General features: G+C 41.0%; 1 long non-coding RNA gene across 1 annotated transcript; it reads right to left on the reverse strand.

The window, feature by feature from the left end:
- Nucleotides 1–7,104: 7,104 nt before the first annotated feature.
- On the reverse strand, nucleotides 7,105–7,937 carry LOC117536882. Its single transcript, XR_004567635.1, has 4 exons — nucleotides 7,799–7,937; nucleotides 7,611–7,712; nucleotides 7,399–7,485; nucleotides 7,105–7,200 (listed from the first exon to the last, which is right to left on the reverse strand). It is a non-coding gene; the product is annotated as an uncharacterized LOC117536882 (long non-coding RNA).
- Nucleotides 7,938–22,919: the final 14,982 nt, after the last annotated feature.

Below are 22,919 nucleotides of genomic sequence, written 5' to 3' on the forward strand. Positions count from 1 at the left end.
TTATTTATATAGCACTTTTCAACACAAGGCAATTCAAAGTGCTTTACAAAAAATGAAAGAGATTAAGAAAATGGCATTTAAAATCAGTCATTAAAAAGAAAAGCTAATAAAATAAACATTAAAAGAAAAAATACATGGATAAAAGTTACAGTGCAGTCAATTAAACATTAAAAGAAAAAAGTACATGGATCAAAGTTACAGTGCAGTCTAAGATATGAATAGTTCAATTAAAAGCAGCGACAAAAAGAAAAGTCTTCAGCCTGGATTTAAAAGTAGTCAGAGTTGCAGCGGACCTGCAGGTTTCTGGGAGTTTGTTCCAGATATTTGGAGCATAATAACTGAACGCTGCTTTACCATGTTTAGTTCTGACTCTGGGGACAGAAAGCTGACCAGTCCCTGAAGACCTGAGAGATCTGGATGGTTCATAATTTAGCAGGAGGTCAGAAATGTATTTTGGGCCTAAACCATTCAGTGCTTTATAAACCAGCAGCAGTATTTTGAAATCTATTCTTTGACACACAGGAAGCCAGTGTAAAGACTTCAGAACAGGAGTGATGTGATCCACTTTCTTAGTGTTAGTGAGGACTCGAGCAGCGGCGTTCTGAATCAGCTGCAGCTTCCTAATAGATTTTTTAGTGAGACCTGTGAAGACACCATTGCAGTAGTCGAGTCTACTGAAGATAAAAGCATGGACAAGTTTTTCCAAATCCTGCTGTGACATTAGTCTTTTAATCCTAGATATATTCTTTAGGTGATAGTAGGCTGATTTAGTAACTGTTTTAATGTGACTGTTGAAACTCAGGTCCATGACTACACCTAGATTTCTGGCTTTATCTGTTGTTTTGAACATTGCACACTGAAGCTCAGCGCTAACTTTTATACATTCTGACTTGACTCCAAAAACCATTACCTCAGTTTTATCTTTGTTTAATTGGAGAAAGTTCTGACACATCCAGTCATTGATTTGTTCAATGCACTTACTCAGTGTTTGAATTGGAGCATAGTCTCCTGGTGAAATTGTTACGTAAATGTGTGTGTCATCTGCATAGCTATGGTAACTTATTTTGTTGTTTTTCATTATCTGAGCCAGTGGTAGCATGTAGATGTTAAAGAGAAGAGGCCCCAAGATGGAGCCTTGAGGAACCCCACATGTCATATTTGTCAACTCAGATGTGTATTTACCTATAGAAACAAAGTTGTTTCTGTCCTTTAAGTAGGATTCAAACCAATTTAGAACTGTTTCCGAAAGTCCCACCCAGTTTTCCAGTCGGTCTAGTAATATGCTGTGGTCAACAGTGTCAAACGCAGCACTGAGATCTAATAATACTAACACTGAAGTTCTGCCACTGTCTGTGTTTAAGTGGATGTCATTAAAGACCTTTACAAGAGCAGTCTCAGTGCTGTGGTTTGGACGAAAGCCTGACTGGAACACATCAAAACAGTTATTTAAATGCAAGAAATTACTCAACTGTTGAAAAACAACTTTTTCAATGATTTTACCTAGAAATGGCAGGTTTGATATGGGCCTGTAATTGTTCATTACTGAAGCATCTAGATTATTCTTTTTTAAGAGCGGTTTAATGACTGCAGTTTTCAGGGCCTGTGGAAAAATACCTGAGTGAAGAGATTTGTTTACTATATGAAGTAGATCTGAGGCCATGCAACGAAAAACATCTTTGAAAAATCCTGTTGGAATAATATCAAGGCAGCAGGAGGAGGATTTCAGAAGTTGTATAATGTCCTCTAGGTTTTTATCATTAATCTGATGGAATTGTGTCATGGTGTTTGAATTGATGTTAGGTGGACATTGGGACAACACATTTGCTGTTCCTGATGCAGAGGCACTGACTGCTTGTCTGATTTGCTGAATTTTGTCAGTGAAAAAGAAGGCAAAATCATTGCACGCCCTGGTGGATAGAAATTCAGAGGCTACTGACACTGGGGGGGTTAGTTAGTCTGTTGACGGTAGTGCGTTGTTTTAGTTTTTAGTAATGATGTCAGAGAAGAACGATTGTAGTGCGTTTTTCAATTCCAAATTATAAAGGCCAAGTCTCTCTTTATAGATTTCAAAGTGAACCTGGGGATTTGTTTTTCGCCACCTGCGTTCAGCTTTTCGACATTCTCTTTTTTCTGTTTTCACGGTCATGGCCTTTCTCCATGGAGATATTTTCTTGCCAGACACTTCCTTTACCTTAGTTGGAGCAATGGCATCTATAACATTTTAAATTTTTGAATTAAAATGATCTACTAGCTCATTTACTGAGATGTTAGCAGGGGCAAGTGTGGAAGAAAAATTCTGAGTAAACATTTCCCTAGTATTTTCAGTTAAATATCGCTTTGTGGTTACCTCTTTTTGAACATTTTTGTGAACAGAAATAGAGCTCTCAAAGAAAACACAGGAATGGTCAGAGAGTGCAACATCAGTCACCACAACCTTAGAGATATTCAGACCCTTTGAGATAATTAAGTCCAGAGTGTGCCCCTTATTGTGCGTGGGCTCCGTCACATGCTGAGTCAGTCCATAGCTATCAAGAACACAAAACAGTTCTTTAGCCCCTCTGTCCTGGGGGTTGTCAACATGGATGTTAAAATCACCAACAATGACTAGACGGTCAAAGTCAATACACACTATAGACAGCAGTTCAGTAAAGTCATCAAAAAAGCTTGCACAGTATTTGGGTGGTCTATAGATATTTAGGAACAGAGCTCGAGAGGAGCATTTCAGCTGAAGGGCCACATATTCAAAAGAATCAAAGTTTCCATACGCTGTCTTCCTGCATTGAAGGGAATCATTGAACAGAATAGCAACTCCACCTCCTTTCTTATGCATTCTTTCCTGACTCATAAAACTAAAGTTGGGAGGGGTTGATTCGATAAGAACAGCTGCACTGTTATTTTGTTCAATCCAAGTTTCTGTTAAAAACATAAAATCGAGATTGTGCTCAGTGATAAAATCATTGATTAAAAATGTTTTTCCTGCCAAAGACCTGACATTTAATAAAGCTAGTTTAAGTTTGTTAAACACACTATCAGTCATGTTTTTTGTAACAAGCTGTGGCTGACATGGAATCACTGCTAAATTAGATAAACTCACACAAACGTTTGAGCGCTTCCTGTTTCTATGATTCACCGCTCTTAATCTATTACCTATCAACACAGATATCGGCAAAGCTACTGGCAGGCAGGGCCCCGACATGTCCTGGAAAGAGTTGAGAGTGCCATACGCCCTTGAGCCTGGACCCATCACATATCAGTAAGAGTTTGTTGTGTTTTGTACACACACATCCTTATCAGGCTTCGGAGACTGCAGATGCCCCCTCGAAGGGAGGGGAGGTGGTCGACGTAGGCACGGTGATGGAGACGGGCGAGATGGTGCGGGGGTAGAGGACATGCTGCCAGGGGGGGGGAGGTGGTTGACGTAGGCGCGGTGATGAGGACGGGGGAGATGGTGCGCATCTCTGCAGTGATTTTGGTGGGCGTCGTTGAGGAGCGGGGGTAAAGGACATGGTGCCAGCCCTGCGTATCGCCTTCGTTTGGTCTTTGAACTCCAGTAAGGAATCGGTGCCAACAGGAGCGGACCTAGCACATTTGGTGCCCTAGGCGAGCTTCACCACTGCGCCCCCCCCCCCACAAAAAAAATATCAAAACATCTTAACAGTTATACAGTAAAGTACTGCACCTTTATTTATTACAAGCAAGAACAAGAGCTAAGAATAAATGTAAAGTGCACACTAAAGAATTAAAACAAATAAACAACTTAGCTAACAAACAATAATAATAATAACAAACAATAAAATAACGTGCAAATTTGCTTTAAAAGAAAATTATTAGGGCTGTCAGTCGATTAAAATATTTAATCGCGATTAATCGCATGATTGTCCATAGTTAATCGCGATTAATCGCACATTTTTTATCTGTTCTAAATGTACCTTAGAGGAATATTTTTCAAGTTTTGAATACTCTTATCAACATATGAGTGGACAAATATGCTTTATGCTAATGTTTATTATCATTTGAACAATGACAAATAATCTCATGAATATTAAACACAACAACCTCTGAACATTACAAATATTCGCCTCAATTCAACCTGGAACCTCTCTCATACAATAATACAAATGGTGTGTGTGTGTGTGTGTGTGTGTGTGTGTGTGTGTGTGTGTGTGTGTGTGTGTGTGTGTGTGTGTGTGTGTGTGTGTGTGTGTGTGTGTGTGTGTGTGTGTGTGTGTGTGTGTGTGTGTGTGTGTGTGTGTGTGTGTGTGTGTGTGTGTGTGTGTGTGTGTGTGTGTGTGTGTGTTGGATCGTTGGAGCTATGTGCAACTCAAGGCATGTGCTCGAACGGGAGCTGCAATCATGTTGCGCACTATCCGTGCTGAGTGTGCTGACTTTTCGTACAATGTCCCACTGTCTGGCTTCCTGCATAAAGTCAAGTGCTCGGCGCAGTTGTGGCGAAATGTCGCTTATCTGTTTTCATTTAAACAGCTCCTTATATCCGTTAGCACAGCTAGCTAGCACCAGATACTAACAACAACAATGTACGTAAGGTCTCTCTCTCGCTCGCTCGGGCCACACATACACACACCCTCCCGGTCCTCCCAATAGCCAGTCAGTGCCTGCCGGTGAGCGTGGAAGTGTGGTCTGCAGCAAGCGGGTGGCAGGAGCGGGGCTGTCAGCATCAGCTTGTAGACGGTATTTTAAACTCGATGCGCTCTGAAACTACGGGGCGGTCGAGGAAAAAAAATACACATGCGTTAATCACGTTAAAATAAATTAGTGGCGTTAATTTTTGTTTGCGTTAACGCGTTAACTTGACAGCCCTAAAAATTATGTATTGTAAAATATGTTACACATGTCAAATAATCAAAATATAATATGCTAAATAAACAAACAAATAAATAAAAATTACAAATTCACTTTGTCTCAATAACTATTTACATTCCACTCCCTATCATCACACAAGGTTAGCCTATTAGCTCCTACTGGTTTCCATTTACAGTGCAATCCTTCTGGCCTTCCTCACTGCAAAGTCATCAATCACATCATCAGATGAAATCTGACCACCAACCTCATGGTTAATACTGATTACAGCCAGACCACTGAGGCGTTCTTGAGCCATGGTTGACCTCAGGTATGTTTTCAAGAGTTTTAATTTGGAAAAACTCCTCTCGGCTGAAGCTACTGTTACTGGTAGCGTTGCACTGATCCGCAGAGCAATACACAAGTTGGGATATATTTTGGTGAGCTGCTTTGTGTGTATGAATTTCAACAACTCAAGAGTTGTCATGCTCTTTGATGGCAAGTCAGGTACATTTTCCAACTCCTGAGCCAGCTCCTTCCCATCCAAATCAGATTGCGCTCCATGGCTTAAGGTGTGTGCAAGTGCCTCTGCTTGCTTCATCAGCTCTTGGTGTGGCAGGTCTGGGAAGTTGTACAGAATGCCAAACTTGTCTTGCACATGTTTAAGAGTGGTAAACCTCTCCTTTTGTGCTGACACTGCAGCATCCACCACCACGTTAAAGAAGGTTACCTCCAGATTTTGCAAGGCATCCCTCAATCGCTCATCAGGAGACTCATATGAGAAGTGCCTCTTTGTTGACTTCAGCCGCTTTTGCACAAGGACTGCGTCCACATTCATGTCTTCACACATGTCCTTGGCTGATGTTTGTGCGGCCACAAAGCATGTGGCTCTGTAGGATTCGAGAGTTTTTTCAGTCTTTTTTAGTAGACTTACTGCTACATTCAATTGCATTGTTTGGGACTGCAGGAGTTTGCTCACCTGCTGAATTTGACTTAACACATCATACCAGACCACTGTGCACAGTGAAAAGCAGAATGACCCCACTTCTTCTGCCAGAGACTGGGCTTCAATCCTGATGATTGGGTCTTTGGCCTGTTTTCTCACCTCAAGCAGTGCCTCTCTCACAGCTGCGGCTTCATATCGCAGAGGCTCCACAGCTTTCACTCTGCTCTCCCATCTGGTTTCTGACCACATTTTGAGTGAAAGGTTGACGTGTTTCTTGAGGATGGCCCATCTCTGTGTCGAGGCAGAAAACAGGCAGTATAGCTTCTGCACAATGCCAAAAAATGATATGGCATCTTTGGAGCTTTTGGCAGCATCAGCAATGACCAAATTGAGTGTATGTGCCCCACAAGGCACAAACAAAACTCTGGGTTCAACTGCAGTAGCCTGGCCTGTACTCCCTTGTTCTTCCCTCTCATATTTGCGCCGTTGTCATATGACTGTCCTCTGCAGTCATCAAAGGCAATCTGCAACTCCTCCAGCCTCTTCAAAATCAGGGCGGACAAACTTTCATCAGTGGACTGCTCTGCTACTAGGAATCCCATGAAGTGCTATTTAATCTGGGGGTCTTCTTCCAGTGTCACAATTCTGATGACTACTGACAGCTGTTCAGTGTGGCTAACATCCGGGGTGCAATCTAAACTGAGGGAAAAGTATTTGCATTTCTTTATTTCTTGCACTATTGTAGATAGAATCTTTCCACTGATGCATTCAATCAACTCATTCTGAATGGTTTTGCCCAAGTAGCTGTGGTGGGATGTTTGACTTTTAATCTTGTTAGTGTGGTCTTTCATCACTGGGTCAAACTGTGCCAAAAGCTCAACCTCTTTCAAAAAGTTTCCATTTGAAGGAGAGTGGAGTATTTCTGTCTTTCCTCTCAATGCCATATTTCGCCCTGCCAGAGACTACAATAGCAACCAGTCGTGTCAGCACTGCTCTCCACCGACTCTTCTCTGCCTCAAGGAGGGCCTGCTCTTGTTTGTCTATTGTTGTACTTTGTTTTAATCGAACTGCCAATTATTTCCATGACGCCAAATTGTTCAGGTGTTCCGGACTATTTTCATGGCTGGTCAAAGCAGCACTTGCATTTTTCCAATCCGACAGTCCTGCATTTGTTAAATTAATTTGTTTTGGAGAGAAAAGTTGACAACAAAAACAAAAAAGACTGTTCTTCTTTTTTGAATATGTCACCCGACTTCTTTTGATCCTTTCTCCATTTACTAAGGTCCTGCTGAAGTACTGGTGGTGGCAACTTCTCCCATCATCTCTCCTTGGGAAAAGGAAATCAGGTGTTATCTGATATGGTCCTCTCTGAACAAACTCTGTCCTCATTGTGTCTGTGAGATGTGAAGGGCAGTCAGCAGGATCGGTTGGTAGTGGATCGTCTGTCTTTGCTGCATCTGGAGGGCATGTGAAGCACATTTTCTCACCTCATATTCACAATATCTTCACACATACAAACACACACACACACAACCCCAATTCCAAAAAAGTTGGGACAGTGTGTAAAATGTAAATAAAAACAGAAAGCAATTATTTGAAAGCATGAGGATAATTAGGTTTATAGCTAAACATCTTTACATTCATCAGGCACACACCTGAGAAGAGTGTATGGGTGGAATCTGTGGTGCAATCAGGATGAGATGCAGCAGGCTGGTCTGACGTTCCTTGCAGTGGTTCTGGGCCTATACATATATAGAGAACACACAAGAGCAAATATATTGGCTGGATTAGAAATGGCACAACAGTCATTTTTACATTCAATTATTTATCATCACATCAGGAACATCTATTGACATATTGTACTCACCAGAACAAACAGGCACAGTGGTCAGTGGCAGGGTGGAATCAGTGGTCATCTCATCAGGATGAGCAGCTTGCTGTTCTGACATTCCTTCATGTGGTTCTAGGTCTATAAATATAGAAAGAACACACAAGAGAAAATATATTGACTGGATTTCACATTAAATTATTTATCATCAGGAACATTGCACTCACCTGAGGAAGCCGGCACAGCTGAGCTGCATGGCTGTTCCTTGTCAACTGATGCAGCAGGTGGTCCCAGATATTTTAAAAGTGAATCTAAAATGATATAACAAAATGTGTATTATCAACATTGAATAATTTCCATTTGTTAAATGTAGCTATTATTTAGTTAGTAAGCATAGTAAAGCTATGCCTATCTTATTAGAACAGTTGAACCAGGTGTGTTAGTTCTGGGTTGGAACGAAAACATTCAACAGGACTGGAGTTGAGAACCACTGAGCTAGTTAGCTAACGATAGCGCACATTATGACAGGGTCGAATTTGGCAAATGTTTGACTCGGATAGTCAATGTGCTTTTTGAGGTAAACTTAACGTTAGCTAACGTTACCAACTAACTAACATTCCACCACACTGGCTAGCTCGCTACACCAAAACTAACATTGTTATTATTACTAATATTTCTATTTCATGACACAACGAAAATAGCCTTATGACAGTTTAGACTGAATGGCAATAACAAACGCTGGCTAGATAACGTTGGCTTGGCTAACTAGCAAGATTACATGATCCATTCGCCAATGTTAATAATACAATCAAAATTGCATACCTTTCACCTTGGCACGTTTCTCTTCTTCTTCATTTCTTCAGTTTTTATACTGCGCCTCGGATGGCTTTTGCCTCGTCATAGTTCTCTAACGTTAGTCTTTCTTTCCTCAACGCTCAATTTTATAAACACTTGACCGATAGCCATCAATGCACAGCGCTCTAGCATGTTCTGACTGTGAACACCTAAAGCCGAGGCTCTTACGGCCCGTCCACACAGCGGCGTGCGTTGACACTTGCCGGCGGGCGTGTCTGACACTTGACCAACAACCAATCACATGAATCTCCCGCCCCTGACACACAAGCAGCGGTTTGATTGGCAAGAGCTTGTACTGGCATATAATTCGATTGGCTGACGCTTCTGCCGAGGCGTCAAAAGTTGAGCATTGCTCAACTTTTGCAGCGAGCCACGCCAGCAATGCTCCGCGTCGCTTCCCACGATGCAGTTTGGCTAAAAGTGACGTCACCCCATTCAAAGTGAATGGGCAGAAGCGTTGGAAGCTTCAACGCACGCCGCTGTGTGGACGGGCCGTTAGACCGACCGACCGTTTTAGATTGTTGGCTCATTTTCCCTTATGTTAGAATTTTTTTTGTATGACAGAATAATGGTTGCAGATATAGAGGTGGGCGCCAAAACTGCGCCCCCCTCTGGGTGGCGCTCTAGGCAACCGCCTATATCGCCTGTAGGAAGCTCCGCCCCTGGGTGCCAACCCTCTGTATCTCCTTTGTGTGTTCAGCGATCTCCAGGAGGGTGGGCGAGGGTGAAAGGGTGAACGGAGTATCCTCAAAGGTGTTGACAGGGGGGGGGGGGGGGGGGGGGGGGGGGTGACGGGCAGTGGAGACTCCTCCATGTGTGTCATAGGTCTCCCGTAATCAGAACATTCCTCAGGCGGGTGCAGTGATAATTCTTCAGGGTTTTCTGCGTGATGTGTTGTGTCTTTCTCCTGTTTTGATTCCTCTTGCCGCTTGTCCTTGGCAGAGGGAACAGATTGATGACGCAGGCTTAGACTCTAAGCTTACAGAATCCAAAACACAACAATTTCTTCATAGATTGCATTTACCATCATTAACAAAGGAGGAGGCATCTAAAATGATACAGCCAATTTCATTGCAGGAAATATCTGACACTATAACAACTTTGAAAAATAACAAATCCCCTGGTACAGACGGGTTTCCAGGTGAATTTGATAAATGTCTAAAAGAAGAGATTACACCAATATTATTTAAAGTTTTTAATTATGCTCTATCTTCAGGTAATCCACCGAAAACTTGGTCTGAAGCCATTATATCTGTCCTACATAAGGAGGGCAAAGATCCAACTTCATGTGAGGGATATAGGCCAATTAGCTTGCTTTGTAACGATCTAAAAATATTGACGAACATATTGGCTCGGAGAATGCAAATATGTATAACCAAACTTATCAAACCGGATCAAACAGGTTTTATCCCATGTAGGCAAGGGGCTAATAATATTAGCAGAACATTAAATCTCATATCATGTACTAAAAACAATCAGCCAACCATGTTACTAAGCTTAGACGCACAAAAAGCTTTTGAACGGGTCAAGTGGAGCTTTTATACAACACACTGGATGCTTTTGGGTTTCAATCAACCTTCATAGATTGGATAAAAATTGTGTACAGCTGTCCAAAATCACGTATAACCCCCTGATCCCACTGGAAGCGTCTGCGCTGCGGCTGCGCTGCGCTGCGACCTCCTCCTGCGTCCTAACCCACCAGGCGCGTTTCAAAACGTTGCGGAAGCGGAGCGTCGTGTGTGCAGCCTCGCAGTTGTTGGATGAACATTCTACTTCCTGCCTGCGCCGCGCTGCGCCGCGTCAAAAATAGGATTCATCCTATATTTTAGAAATTCCTTGCGGCGAGGAGCTTCTGGGACGCTTCGCAGCGCGGCGCAGCGTGTCTGGTGGAATAGCACCCATTGACTAGAGTGGCCGCGATCGCTAAAAACGCCGCAGCCGCAGCGCAACGCAGCGCAGCGCAGACGCTCCTGGTGGGATTAGGGGGTTAGAGTAAATGGTTGTTGCTCAGATTTGTTTAACCTTAAAAGAGGAGTTAGGCAAGGAGATTGTTTAAGTCTGTTACTATTTGCCGCAAGTATCGAACCGTTGGCTGAATTAATTAGACAACATAAAGACATAAAAGGAATAAGAGACAAGGGGGGAGAAGAACACAAAATGTAATTATTCGCGGACGATATATTAACATATATAAGTGAGCCTTCCTCATCTATTCCAGCTTTGTTGAACAATCTTAATGAATACGGGGAGATATCAGGTTATTTGACCAATGAAGCAACATCTGTAGCTACCCCTGCAAGATGGAGTTCATGACTTTATTCTAGAGGAACTGTTAATGACATATACAGGGGACGAGACAAAAAAAGGGGCTATATCAAAACTTTACAAGGTACTACATTATGAATGTAACAGCAACAATAAGGATGTCAAAGAAAAATGGGAGTTGGAAGCGAATATTACAAGGATTGGGAAGAATCATTCAAGGTGGGACATACAATAACAAACAGTCCAACATGGAGGGAATTTGATTGGAAGGTGAAAATGAGATATTTTAACACCCCATCTATCACTTCAAAATATAGCAATACCTCTAATTTGTGCTGGAGGGGCTGTGGACGGGTGGGAGACTTCACACATATATGTTGGGACTGTCTAACCATTCAGGGCTTCTGGAAAGATATTCAAAAGGAGATTAAACGGGTGCTGGGCATTACCTTTACTTTGGACCCAGCACTTTATATACTGGGTATACTGCCCAGTGATATGGACAGAAATGTAGCTTTCTTACTAAGAATTCTTCTTCTAATTGCGAAAAGCCCCCCAATATAGTCCCACTGGAGAAACAGGGTAAAACATTTTTATTTAATGGAGAAAATCACAGCAAGACTACAGCTGAAAACTGACAAATTCTAAGAATTAATACAAGCAACACCAGATCTCTAGCAGCACCTCTTTTTTTATTTTTAGTTTATTTTATTCACTGCACTTGTACTTGTTTCATCTGGATGGTAAAGCACTGGCTCTTACTATCATAATGGTTCAGGTATTGTGCGATCATGTTTCCGATGAGGGGGAGTGATAATATCTGTAATATGTTGATAATGTTTGCACAATATAGAAATTGATAACACTAAGAAACTGTATGTCCTTTTGGTGCCCAAGGAGGGTATGTATGATTCATCCTGGTGTGAAACAGCTGCAGTTATGTAAGCATCTCCATGTATGTTCTATTGATGTTATGTATGAAAAATTAAAAAAAAGTTAAAAAAGACAACCTAAAACAGTCCCACTCCAAACTCCACTAACGGACACGTTTCATTTCAGCTCGGCAGCAGAGGACTTTGCCGCAATGAAAGCAAGGAGAAAGTAAAAAGGGTAGCCTAGGGTAAATGTGATGGGCTCCAGATGTTACAGGTGTTTTTTTTAATAGCCTACATTTTAGCGGCTAATGAGGTTTTGCTCAATCGTTCCTGTTAGTTTTGTTTAATCGTTTCTGTTGTTCATTAAATAGTCAAATTGATTTGAGGTCGTCGTCAATCTAGGTGTACATTATAGTTGCTTTTGTAAGATAGACTGTTATTGAAACATGACCGGTAAGTTTCAAATGTATGCGGTAAAATAAATTCTGTCCGGACATCTGACCGGCGAGAAAAAATCCTAGCGGAAACCCTGCCCCAGAGGTGTTTTTTTTTCTTCTAAGCCTCTATAAAAAGGTGAAATTTAACTTGTTTTGCATCAATCTTGATACAGGGTACCCGGTACGTATATGTTATAGTTTGGATTCCTAAAGCTTTTTGTCTACTATCCCATCATTCAAGGGTTGTTTGGACGGAAACTATCATTTACATTTTTTTACTACACTGAACAAAAATATAAATGCAACATTTTTGTTTTTGCTCCCATTTTTCATGAGATGAACTCAAAGATCTAAAACATTTTCTATATACACAAAATAACAATTTCTCTCATATTGTTCACAAATCTGAAAAAATCTGTGATAGTGAGCACTTCTCCTTTGCCGAGATAATCCATCCCACCTCACAGGTGTGGCATATCAAGATGCTGATTAGACAGCATGATTATTGCACAGGTGTGCCTTAGGCTGGCCACAATAAAAGGCCACTCTGAAACGTGCAGTTTTGCTTTATTGGGGGGGGTCCGAAAACCAGTCAGTATCTGGTGTGACCACCATTTGCCTCACGCAGTGCAACACATCTCCTTCGCATAGAGTTGATCAGGTTGTTGATTGTGGCCTGTGGAATGTTGGTCCACTCCTCTTCAATGGCTGTGTGAAGTTGCTGGATATTGGCAGGAACTAGAACACGCTGTCGTATACGCCGATCCAGAGCATCCCAAACATGCTCAATGGGTGACATGTCCGGTGAGTATGCAAGAACTGGGATGTTTTCAGCCTCCAGGAATTGTGTACAGATCCTTGCAACATGGGGCCGTGCATTATCATGCTGCAACATGAGGTGATGGTCGTGGATGAATGGCACAACAATGGGCCTCAGGATCTCGTCACGGTATCTCTGTGCATTCACAATGCCATCAATAAAATGCACCTGTGTTCGTCGTCCATAACATACGCCTGCCCATACCATAACCCCACCACCACCATGGGCCACTCGATTCACAATATTGACATCAGAAAACCGCTCACCCACACGACACCACACACGCTGTCTGCCATCTGCCCTGAACAGTGAAAACCGGGATTCATCCGTGAAGAGAACACCTCTCCAACGTGCCAGACGCCATCGAATGTGAGCATTTGTCAGGTCCTTTAGGGTTATACCCTTTAGGTATAGGCGCCCCTTGAATAAAATCAATGGCACAATCATAAGGTCTATGAGGAGGAAGAGTCATGGCTTTAGACTGGCTAAACACTTCCCCAAGGTCATGATAGCAGGTAGGTATTAATCTCAAGTCTGGAGGTTCAGGTTTCTGGTCAATGTCTGGCGGCACAGTCCTTACACAATTCCAAGAAGCCCCTCCAACAGCTATCTTTTCCCCCCTGTCTGAGACAATCAGTAGTGCATTCCTCCCCCCACCCTTTAATCTTACCAGAACGCCAATCAATGTTTGGATTGTGTTTCCTCAACCAGGGAAAACCTAATATGACGGGGTGTTGAGCTGAGTTAAACAAGTGAAAGGATATGAGTTCCCTATGATTATCAATGACAATTTCCAAGTTATCTTGAAAAGCAATCTGTCGTCCAAGGCGCTGGCCTGTAGAGGCTGGGTCAACAGTTTGGTCGTGACATTTAACTCATTAGCTAACCCCCAGTCAATCAGGCTCTCATCTGCCCCTGAATCAATTAATACCCCTTGAGTAGGGATGGGTATCGAGAACCGGTACTAAGTCAATACCGGTACCTGATTGGACGGTATCGGTATACCGGTAAGCCGCTGGACAAACGGTGCTGCTATCGGTATATTTGTTACGTCTACTTCCTTAGTTTAACTTTAAACCATTCTGGTTGGTTGGGAACCCTCATCCCGTGTGATGTGTCCGGTTTGAGACCCCTCTGATTGACCACTGTAAATGCCACTCGTCATCTTTCTCATTGTGAGACTCCCGCAGGCATGGCGGATAGAGCGAAGCGATCGAAGGTCTGGGTGCACTTTAAAAAATGTAGTGGCGATAGTGCAAGGTGCAATCTATGTACTCAATTAGTTGCTTGTAAAGGGGGTAACACAAGCAACTTAATGAAGCATTTGCAAACGAGACACTCATTGAATCTAAAACGGTGCAGCGTATTTGACAGCCTAAACAATGTGGCTGCTAGCGATACTGCTAGTGCTAATAGTGCTAGCGGGCTTCAGCCGCGACGTGTGTAAATGTGACCTGAGCGAAGGCTCGCAGGCAGGTTAGCTGCTACCCACGGGTAATATGTTTTGTTTACCTGAGTGAGGTCTTGCAGGCACATCGCCTTGTCTTTTTTTAGTTTATTAACACTGACAGTGTATTAATGTGAGCTCCTACACCTATAATAATGTGGCCTTTCATTGAATGCTTTATAAACCAGTTAAACTTACAGATGTCATTGTGAATTGGAAAACTGCATTTAAATATTGTTAAAGGTCAACGTTTCAATGTATGGTTCAGCAATTGTTGGTCGTTTACTAGGAATTTACATATTTTAAGCTCAAATACTTTGTTCTATGTTTAAACCTTCAGACACATTTTGACGTGTTTCAGTTCAGAACATCATTTATTTTGTGATGATTTAAAAGTACAATCCAGAATAATATACGCACTCGCCTTTATCTTTTTGCTATCTTAGCCTTTTTACCAATTTCTTCATATCACAGCTTTGCATGATGTCACTGTAGGACAATGTTTTAAAGATCTTGTCGAGTTAGGTTGTCAGTTTGAAATGTCTGGATGAAGATGTAACTGATTTAAAAATGTTAAAAAATGCCTCTTTTCATCCTCTGTCTGAGGGAAAACCCCAAAAAGCATGATAGGACAAGCAGTTATTTCTGCAAGAAAATTACAATAAAATGACTGTTTAATCTTCACATCTTGTATTCATGTCTATAATTTTGAGCACCAAATTATTGAAAAGTATCGATAAGAGTATCGAAAAATACCGACTTGCTACTTTGTTCTTTTACTTCTCTACAGTTCAGAGGTAAATGGTATTTAAGGCGAGTCACCCCAGGTGAATAGGGTACTTTTTTTTTACAATTGTTCTTTGTATTACAACTTTTCTGAAATAGCATGTTTAAATGTGCAAATGATCCATTATCTCATTAAATATGCGCATATTTTAACACATTTCAGGAACCGAAATCTGAACTTTGGATAAAGCCAGGTTCAACATTCTTGTTTCATTTTGTAGTCATATTAGTATCTAAGGCTTTTACAGAAGGGATATTGGATATCTCTTTTTATCACTCCATAAATCAGAAAATACTGTCAACAGCCCTAAAATATCCATTTTCGCCATGTTTTTAGGTATAAAATGTTATATAATTCAGGCTATGAATGATATATGAACAAACCCTTCTGTAAAAGCCTTCATAATATTGATAGGAATATAACTGGAAGGTTTGGTGTATGTACGTGCCACTGAAGTGGACATTTTGAACTCAGAGTAGTAGAACAAACTCATTTTGAGAAAACCACCTTTAAAGATTGCAGTGAGGCGCTAGCTAAACCCTCCTGTTCTTTGGATGATAGCTTGCGCATCGACGCACTCCCTGAAGGTATTTAATGGTCAGGGTCATTTGTTTTTTGTCTAACCTTGCTTTTATGCAAGTGACAATTGTTGTCGTCTTCTCTGTGAACGTTTTTTTCGTTGTTCTTTTGCCATTTTGAGATTTCAATTTCTAGCGGAAAGCTAACCAGGAAGTGTTTTAGCACACCACGTGACGCATCTGAACGAATCACGTTGTCAGAAATTGACACCAGCCAATGAGATTTCGTTTCTTGGTTTAAGACCCCTTTGTGCTTTCACGATTGGTTGCTGATACAAAGGAAATTACCATATTTGGATCCGATGAGATTGTGCAGGAGAGACACAGCTTTCCAGCGATACCTCTGTTGACATGGTGCACACAGCGGTCAAGGTACTTTATGTTACGTTAGAATGCTAACTTTTGGTGAATTTAGGAGAAATCTACAGACGCAAATAGACAAACTATAGTAAAATAAACACTTAAATGTGTATTGTGTACGTTTTCCTTCCAAAAGCCTGAAAGAAAACATGTTATGGAATCAAAATAGCACAAAATCTCAAAATTGACCAGTACTTGAAAAACGATGTTTTTGCCTGCTGTGTCTTGCCTTAATATCTTTACAGATTTGGATGAATGATGGTAAATGTAATCAAGTGTTAAATCAGACTTTAGTTCCACCTGGAGTAAATTCACAAGCTACCCTGCAGTATACAAAGTCATTCAAACTAGCTGCACCTTTACCAGCTTTGAGAACACTTTAATGATCAATCATTATAAAACATATCATATATATTATTCTGAAATGGACCAATCTGCACAACGACTACTTTTACTGTCGCTACTTTCACTATATTTTGATGAGAATACTTTTCTACTTTTACTTGAGGAACATTGTGAATGCAGGACTTTTACTGTAACAGAGTATCCCTACACTCTGGTACTTTTACTCAAGTACAAGATCTGAGTACTTCTACTTTTACTCAAGTACAAGATCTGTGTACTTCTACTTTGACTCCAGTACAAGATCTGAGTACTTCTACTTTTACTAAAGTACAAGATCTTTGTACTTCTACTTTTAATCAAGTACAAGATCTGAGTACTTCTACTTTTTCACTAGTACAATATCTATACTTATACCACCTGTAGAGGCTAAGCCAACGCTTTAAGCCTCTGAGGATCCGCTTGGTGGGTGTAATTGACGCACACAAGTTTGCTGCCGAATAAAGGTTGATGTGTGTGTGTGTGTGTGGTTAAAACGAAGCAGCCTGCAGTCGCCCTTTAGCTGTTTAACGGAACGGACAAAACATGTTTAACGACCATAAACACACTAGGTCCATAGGTACCGCCAAAACAAACTATGTGTCATTCACTTGCATGTCACTTCTGGTATTATGGATATTCCCTTTCCGGTTTGATTCTCTAGTTTGTTAAAGTGTTTCGGCTAAGGTTAAAGTGTTTCGAGAAATGTTAAAGTGTTTGGGCAAATATTAAAGTGTTTCGGGAAATGTTAAATTGTTTCGAGACTTGTACATTTGTCTTGTAGTGTTTCGTTAATGTAATTTTGTTTTATAAAATGTAAATGTGTCTCTAGCTTTGCAAAAGTGTTTTGCATCTTGTTAATTTGTTTCTGTTAATGTTAAATTGTTTTTTCCTTGGTAAAAGTGTTTTGCTAATGTACATTTGTTTTATAAAATGTAAATGTGTTTAATAAAATGTAAATTTGTCTCAAGCTTTGTTAAAGTGTTTCACACTTTGTAATTGTCGTTTGCACTTCTCAGCCACCGTAGATTTGACTAGGGCTGCAAGATATGTGGAAATGATGCTAAATGTTATTGAATATCTTGATAATCTGGAGAGTGAGGTTAGCGTTTTGGGAAAGTCCTCTTAAGGGATTAACAAAAAACTGTAAATACACCCTTCCTAACTTATTTCTATATTGCAGTATGTCAACTGCCTGTTCCTACTCCAAGGTCAATCTGTGAATGCTCTGATGACGTCACAGTTACTCCTTGGAAGCATATTTCTATGGTCACCATCAACGGTATGTTGTTCCGAAAGCCCTTCTTTTTGTACAAGTAGTATTGTACAGCAGAGTTTTACCACTTTGTGCAACGCAAATATGTTTATCACCTGCTAGCTAATATACCATATATGCACATCTGTGTATAAAATACAATATGTTCAGGCAAAACATTAGCTAGCACCAGCTGCCAGACGCTTTACAAATATGATGTGTTCACCTCATTCGAGCACCTGAAGGTGACAGCACCAGCCATGTCCAGGCAGGCATTTCTGAAAATGTTGGAGCACAGATCTGTTCAAGCTGGACAGGTAAATCTGCCTGAATCACACGGAAACATACAAAAAACAACATCATATTACTGTATACCATATAATGAATTGTTAGCATTGCTTTCAAAACAATTACTAATCCACTTTTTTAAATCAACATACAGACAGGTATTATCTGTGCTGATACATTTCAGCGAAGCTTCTTTGAGTTTTGCTTCTGTCAGTACAAACAAGAGGATATGTGCCAGGTCCATCACTTTGTTTGTCCAGCATGTTCTCCAGATGTGATGGAAACCGCAAGCATTACCGGTTTTCCAAGTCAAAAGGGTAGGTATAGGTATTAATGAAAATGGTAAAGACCACACCGCTAATACAAATAGTAGCCCTTGGGGTTGTCTTTGAGTAGCCATAACAGACATTAAAACAAATCATAGTGAACAAGTTAGATGCCGCCTATCACAGCGCACTGAGATTTGTCACAAATTGTAAAGCACTTACACATCACTATACTCTGTATGCCAAGGCAGGTTTGCCATCACTTACTGTAAAGAGGCTCAGTCATTGGTACACGTTTATTTATAAAGCTTTGTTGGGTAAACTCCCGTATTGTATCTGCTCTCTGATAACACAGAGAGTTGCAAGCAGCTATTGTCTGAGATTGCATGATGTAGTATTGTTAGATGTGCTAAGAGCAAGGACAAAGACAGCTTTTATGTGCGCAGCTCCACTTGCTTGGAACAATCTTCAGCAAGAATTGAAACTGAGCAATCTCATTCCTCTGCATGTTTTTAAAGCTAGGCTAAATGAAATGTTCGTTGATACTATGGGCACTTGTAAATGTCTATAACTATGTAAATGTATCCTGTAAATATAATGTATAATGTCCTTTATTGTTTTATGTTTCATGTGGAACCTATATGCTGCAGGTCTCCCTTGAAAAAGAGATCTATGATCTCAAGGGACCAATCTGATTAAATAAAGGTTTGAAATGAAATGAAATAGTAATGTAGTGCTTTGTGACTTTTATTATTGACTTGTATGTTAACTTATCATGGACAGGACTGAGGAGCCGCCAATATATGAGGGCTTGTTCCTGGCCAAGGACGAGGAAGTCGCAACATTTGTTGACCTTGTCAGAGGTAACATTTGTTGACCTTTTCAGAGGCAACATGAAAAGTGTACGTTTTCTTTCTTATTATGATAGTTGCAGTTACAGCTGTGGTGTTCTTTTTTATATATGTCAAAACTTGTGTGTAATAAACTGACTTTATAGGGCAGTATTTCTCAAACTTTTTCATACCAAGGACCACTTAACCAATAAAAAAACACCCACCTAACTCCACAAATATCCAAAATCACATTGTTTTTCTAGAACAGATTACAAATCGCGTGAAAATGGTACAAACAAGTGGCAACATGTGGGATGAAGGTGTTGCGCTGGGCTATGTCATGCCATAGAATTTAAACTTAAGCTTGCTCCATTGCGGAGATATTCCCGCGAGAGTGCGGAAAACTTAAATTTATTTATTTATTTCAAATGTGAAATGTTACCAATATACTCACGGACCACTAGGGGGCGCTCACGGGCCACCAGTGGTCCGCGGACCACACTTTGAGAAGCACTGTTTACAGTGCCGTCTGTGGTACTGCCAAATTCACCGCTGGCAGAGAGATGTCAAAAAAGTCTGGTGCCCAGATAGACGAGGAGGGCATTCAAGTGGCAGTTTGCAGGTATGTATGTGTAAGTGTGTCTGTGTATATGTGTTTGGTTCTTGAGTCTGGTCTCATTATTTCAGTTTTAATAGCAGTCCAAGTCTAAGTCTTTGTAAGAATTGGAAGCATTAAACACTTTTGATTGTGGAGTGGAATTTATCCATCATTTGAAGCATCCAAGTGTTATTTTTTGTTATAGCCACCTAGATGACAGATATGAGTGTCAGTTTATTATTAACAACTAGATTTTCTTCTGATTAATCAGACATGGGTTTCTCTTACGAGGACTGAACCACTTCCTTGGAGAAATATACGCTTACCCAATATTTCTCCAAAAAGAGATGTCCATGAAGGCAAATGTTGACTTCTTCTGTATGGATGTAACATGCAGGTAATCCTCACTGTCATATTACACATCCACAACAATGTTTAAAATGGCCTATGCCTCAGCAGTCATTTTAGATGATATTGATATTGTTGTCATGTCAATTAAAAGTTTATCTTTGTAACATTCAATCACAAAATGCTGCTCCTGCTTCTTAGGTACTGGCCATACCTTAACAAAATAGCAGAGGGATTACCAGAGCTTCTGCCGTTGACAGAAATGAGGTCATTTATTAGCGTGATGCATGCTAAGCCCATACAGCAAAATGCGAGGTACATAACATCTTTAATGCAAAGGACTTTTAAATGTTGTGCATGGCATGCCTTATTGGATATCAAAAACTTCTAACGAAATGCTACATAACACTACTTGCGCTGTGTTGCAGGTGAGATGGGGTGGCAGAAGTCAGGACGGGGCAGGAAACACAGTCGGAGAGGAAGTAGAGCAGGTATGTTATTAATGGCATTATTATAACTGTATGGATACAAGAGGTCTTAATAGAAAGCTGTCAAAATATGTATGTGTCATCTCAGTGACAAGCCTGTTGATTAGTTTAAAGCATATCCTTTATGTCTGAGTTCAAATGAAAGATAGGCAGTTCATATGTTCAGCAACACTAAATGCATGCATATTGTAGGAAGTCAGTACACAAGTTTTCTCTTAAACCATCCAGTTCAAGATCTATGATGTGTAGGTAATGCTGACCGAACATTAATTGTAATATTCATTCAACAGCTTTCTCTCCAGGGCAACTCTTTTCACAAAATACATGACAAAAGCAGGTTGAACACTAAAACTACACACTGTGATAAGGCAGCCCTGATAAGTATTTTACAGAGAATACAAAAAAAGGTTCCCTGTTCCCTCCTTAAAAATATTATTGGTTACTTTACTGTAATGTAATGACCAGTTCAACAACCTTTTAACGATTGGGTTTAGTGATGTCTATCAGGTTTCTCACTCAGTAAAGCCTTTTAGATGTGAATTCTTACTTTTTTGCTTGTGGATATATTTTTTGTCTTTTTTTAGGAAGAGTGAACATGCTCACTCAACAGGCCATGGGATGGAACAGAAGGAAGAGGGACAACCTTCATCAAGTTTTAGCCCAAATATATGTCAAAGTAAGGGCAGATTACAATTGTCTTCTCATCTGACACTACATATTTATGAAGGATGTCTGCAATGTAACCTCATAGCTATATACATTATGTTCTCCCTTATCCACACTTCCTCTTGCAAGTCAAATGGTGTCATGGAATGTTTGAACTGTTCTTCTGAAGGTCTTGTACTGAAAACTGGTGTTCTTTGCATTATGGTGTTGCATGGCGCTTTTGCTCTGACATTTTCTTTTTTTTGTAAAGATCACAGAGAGGGCAAAGGTGGAAGCTGCCAGCTTCGGCAACTTGAAAAAGGAGCACAACCTTAATCGGGAGACCATACAGCAGTGGGTGTATGATGTCAGGCAATGGGCGGTCACAGGTAAGACATACCACAGGTTTTCCATATATACATCTGTTAATTATCTGTTTCTACACGGAGCACTATTGCGGTAAGCATGTTGTAACTTCCGGTTGTTGTTGTTGTCATCTCCGGGTATCCCGTGTGCCTGTTCTGTTGCTGATAGCTTATTATCTTAACTTAATCGATCGTTTTAAAACTCTTGATCACGGCAACTGCCTGGCGTTGTAATCACACGTTACTATAACTTAAGCACTCACAACTCTCCTTCTCTTAGCGACTGTAACTCCACAGTTGCCTACACTCTTTTCGGGTTTGCTAACGGTAGCTACTTTAGCTTGATAGCTAGCCATGGCTCTTTCCCCACCCTCGGGTGTTATTTCCTGCTCTAACTGTCTCATGTTTGGTTACTTCCCTACCTCCTTACTGGTACCGATACATGTTTTAAATGTAGTATGGTTGTTAGGTTGGAGGCGGGAATCATAGCCATAGAAGCCCGGCTCCGCATCTTAGAAAGTAACTCAGCTACAGTAAAGCCCATGTTAGCCGGTGCGGACCGGCAAAAGGTAGCTCCTCTTAGCCGTCCCCCGGCAACTCCCGGGCAGCAGGGAGACTGGGTGACTGTTCAGAAGGGACATAACGCGAAACCCGCAGGTCCCCACCAACCCGTTCACGTATCTAACAGATATTTCCCACTCAGCGAGACACCCGCTGAGAAGCCAACTCTGGTTATTGGTAGCTCTATTATGAGACACGTGAAATTAGAGACCGAAGCCTCCACAGTCACATGCATTCCGGGCGCCAGAGCGGGCGACGTTGAGGCGCATCTTAAACTGCTGGCTAAAAATAAACGTAAATACAGTAGGATTGTTATTCACGTCGGTGGTAATGATGTTCGTTTACGCCAATCAGAATGCACCAAACTTAATGTGGAGTCGGTGTGTAGTTATGCTAAAACAATGTCGGACACCGTAATCTTCTCTGGTCCCCTCCCCAATCTGATCAATGATGACATGTCATCATTTCAGCGCTGGTTGTCTTGGTGGTGCCCAGCAAACAATGTGGGCTTCGTAAATAATTGGACAGCCTTCTGGGGAAAACCTGGTCTGATTAAGAGAGACGGCATTCATCCTACTTTGGAAGGTGCAAATCTCATTTCGGCAAACATTTCAGGGCTTTGTGGACTTAATCCATGACAAACTGGAGTTGAGACCAGGAGGCGGAGTCGCAGTCTTACACGCTTCTCTGCGCTCTCTCCTAGGCAGTCATCCATAGGAATCCCGAACCCAATAAAATACCCAATATTAGCGGTGTGTGTGTCTGCCCAAGGACAATTTAAGGTGAAACCTAATAGAGGTGTCATACATAATAACCTAATAAAAGTAAATGTAACAACTACTACAGTGCAACAAAACAGGAAGATTAAATGTGGTCTCTTAAATATAAGATCTCTT

The sequence above is a fragment of the Gymnodraco acuticeps genome, unplaced genomic scaffold (genome assembly GCF_902827175.1).
Source record: "Gymnodraco acuticeps unplaced genomic scaffold, fGymAcu1.1, whole genome shotgun sequence".
NCBI classification, from domain to species: Eukaryota; Metazoa; Chordata; class Actinopteri; order Perciformes; family Bathydraconidae; genus Gymnodraco; species Gymnodraco acuticeps.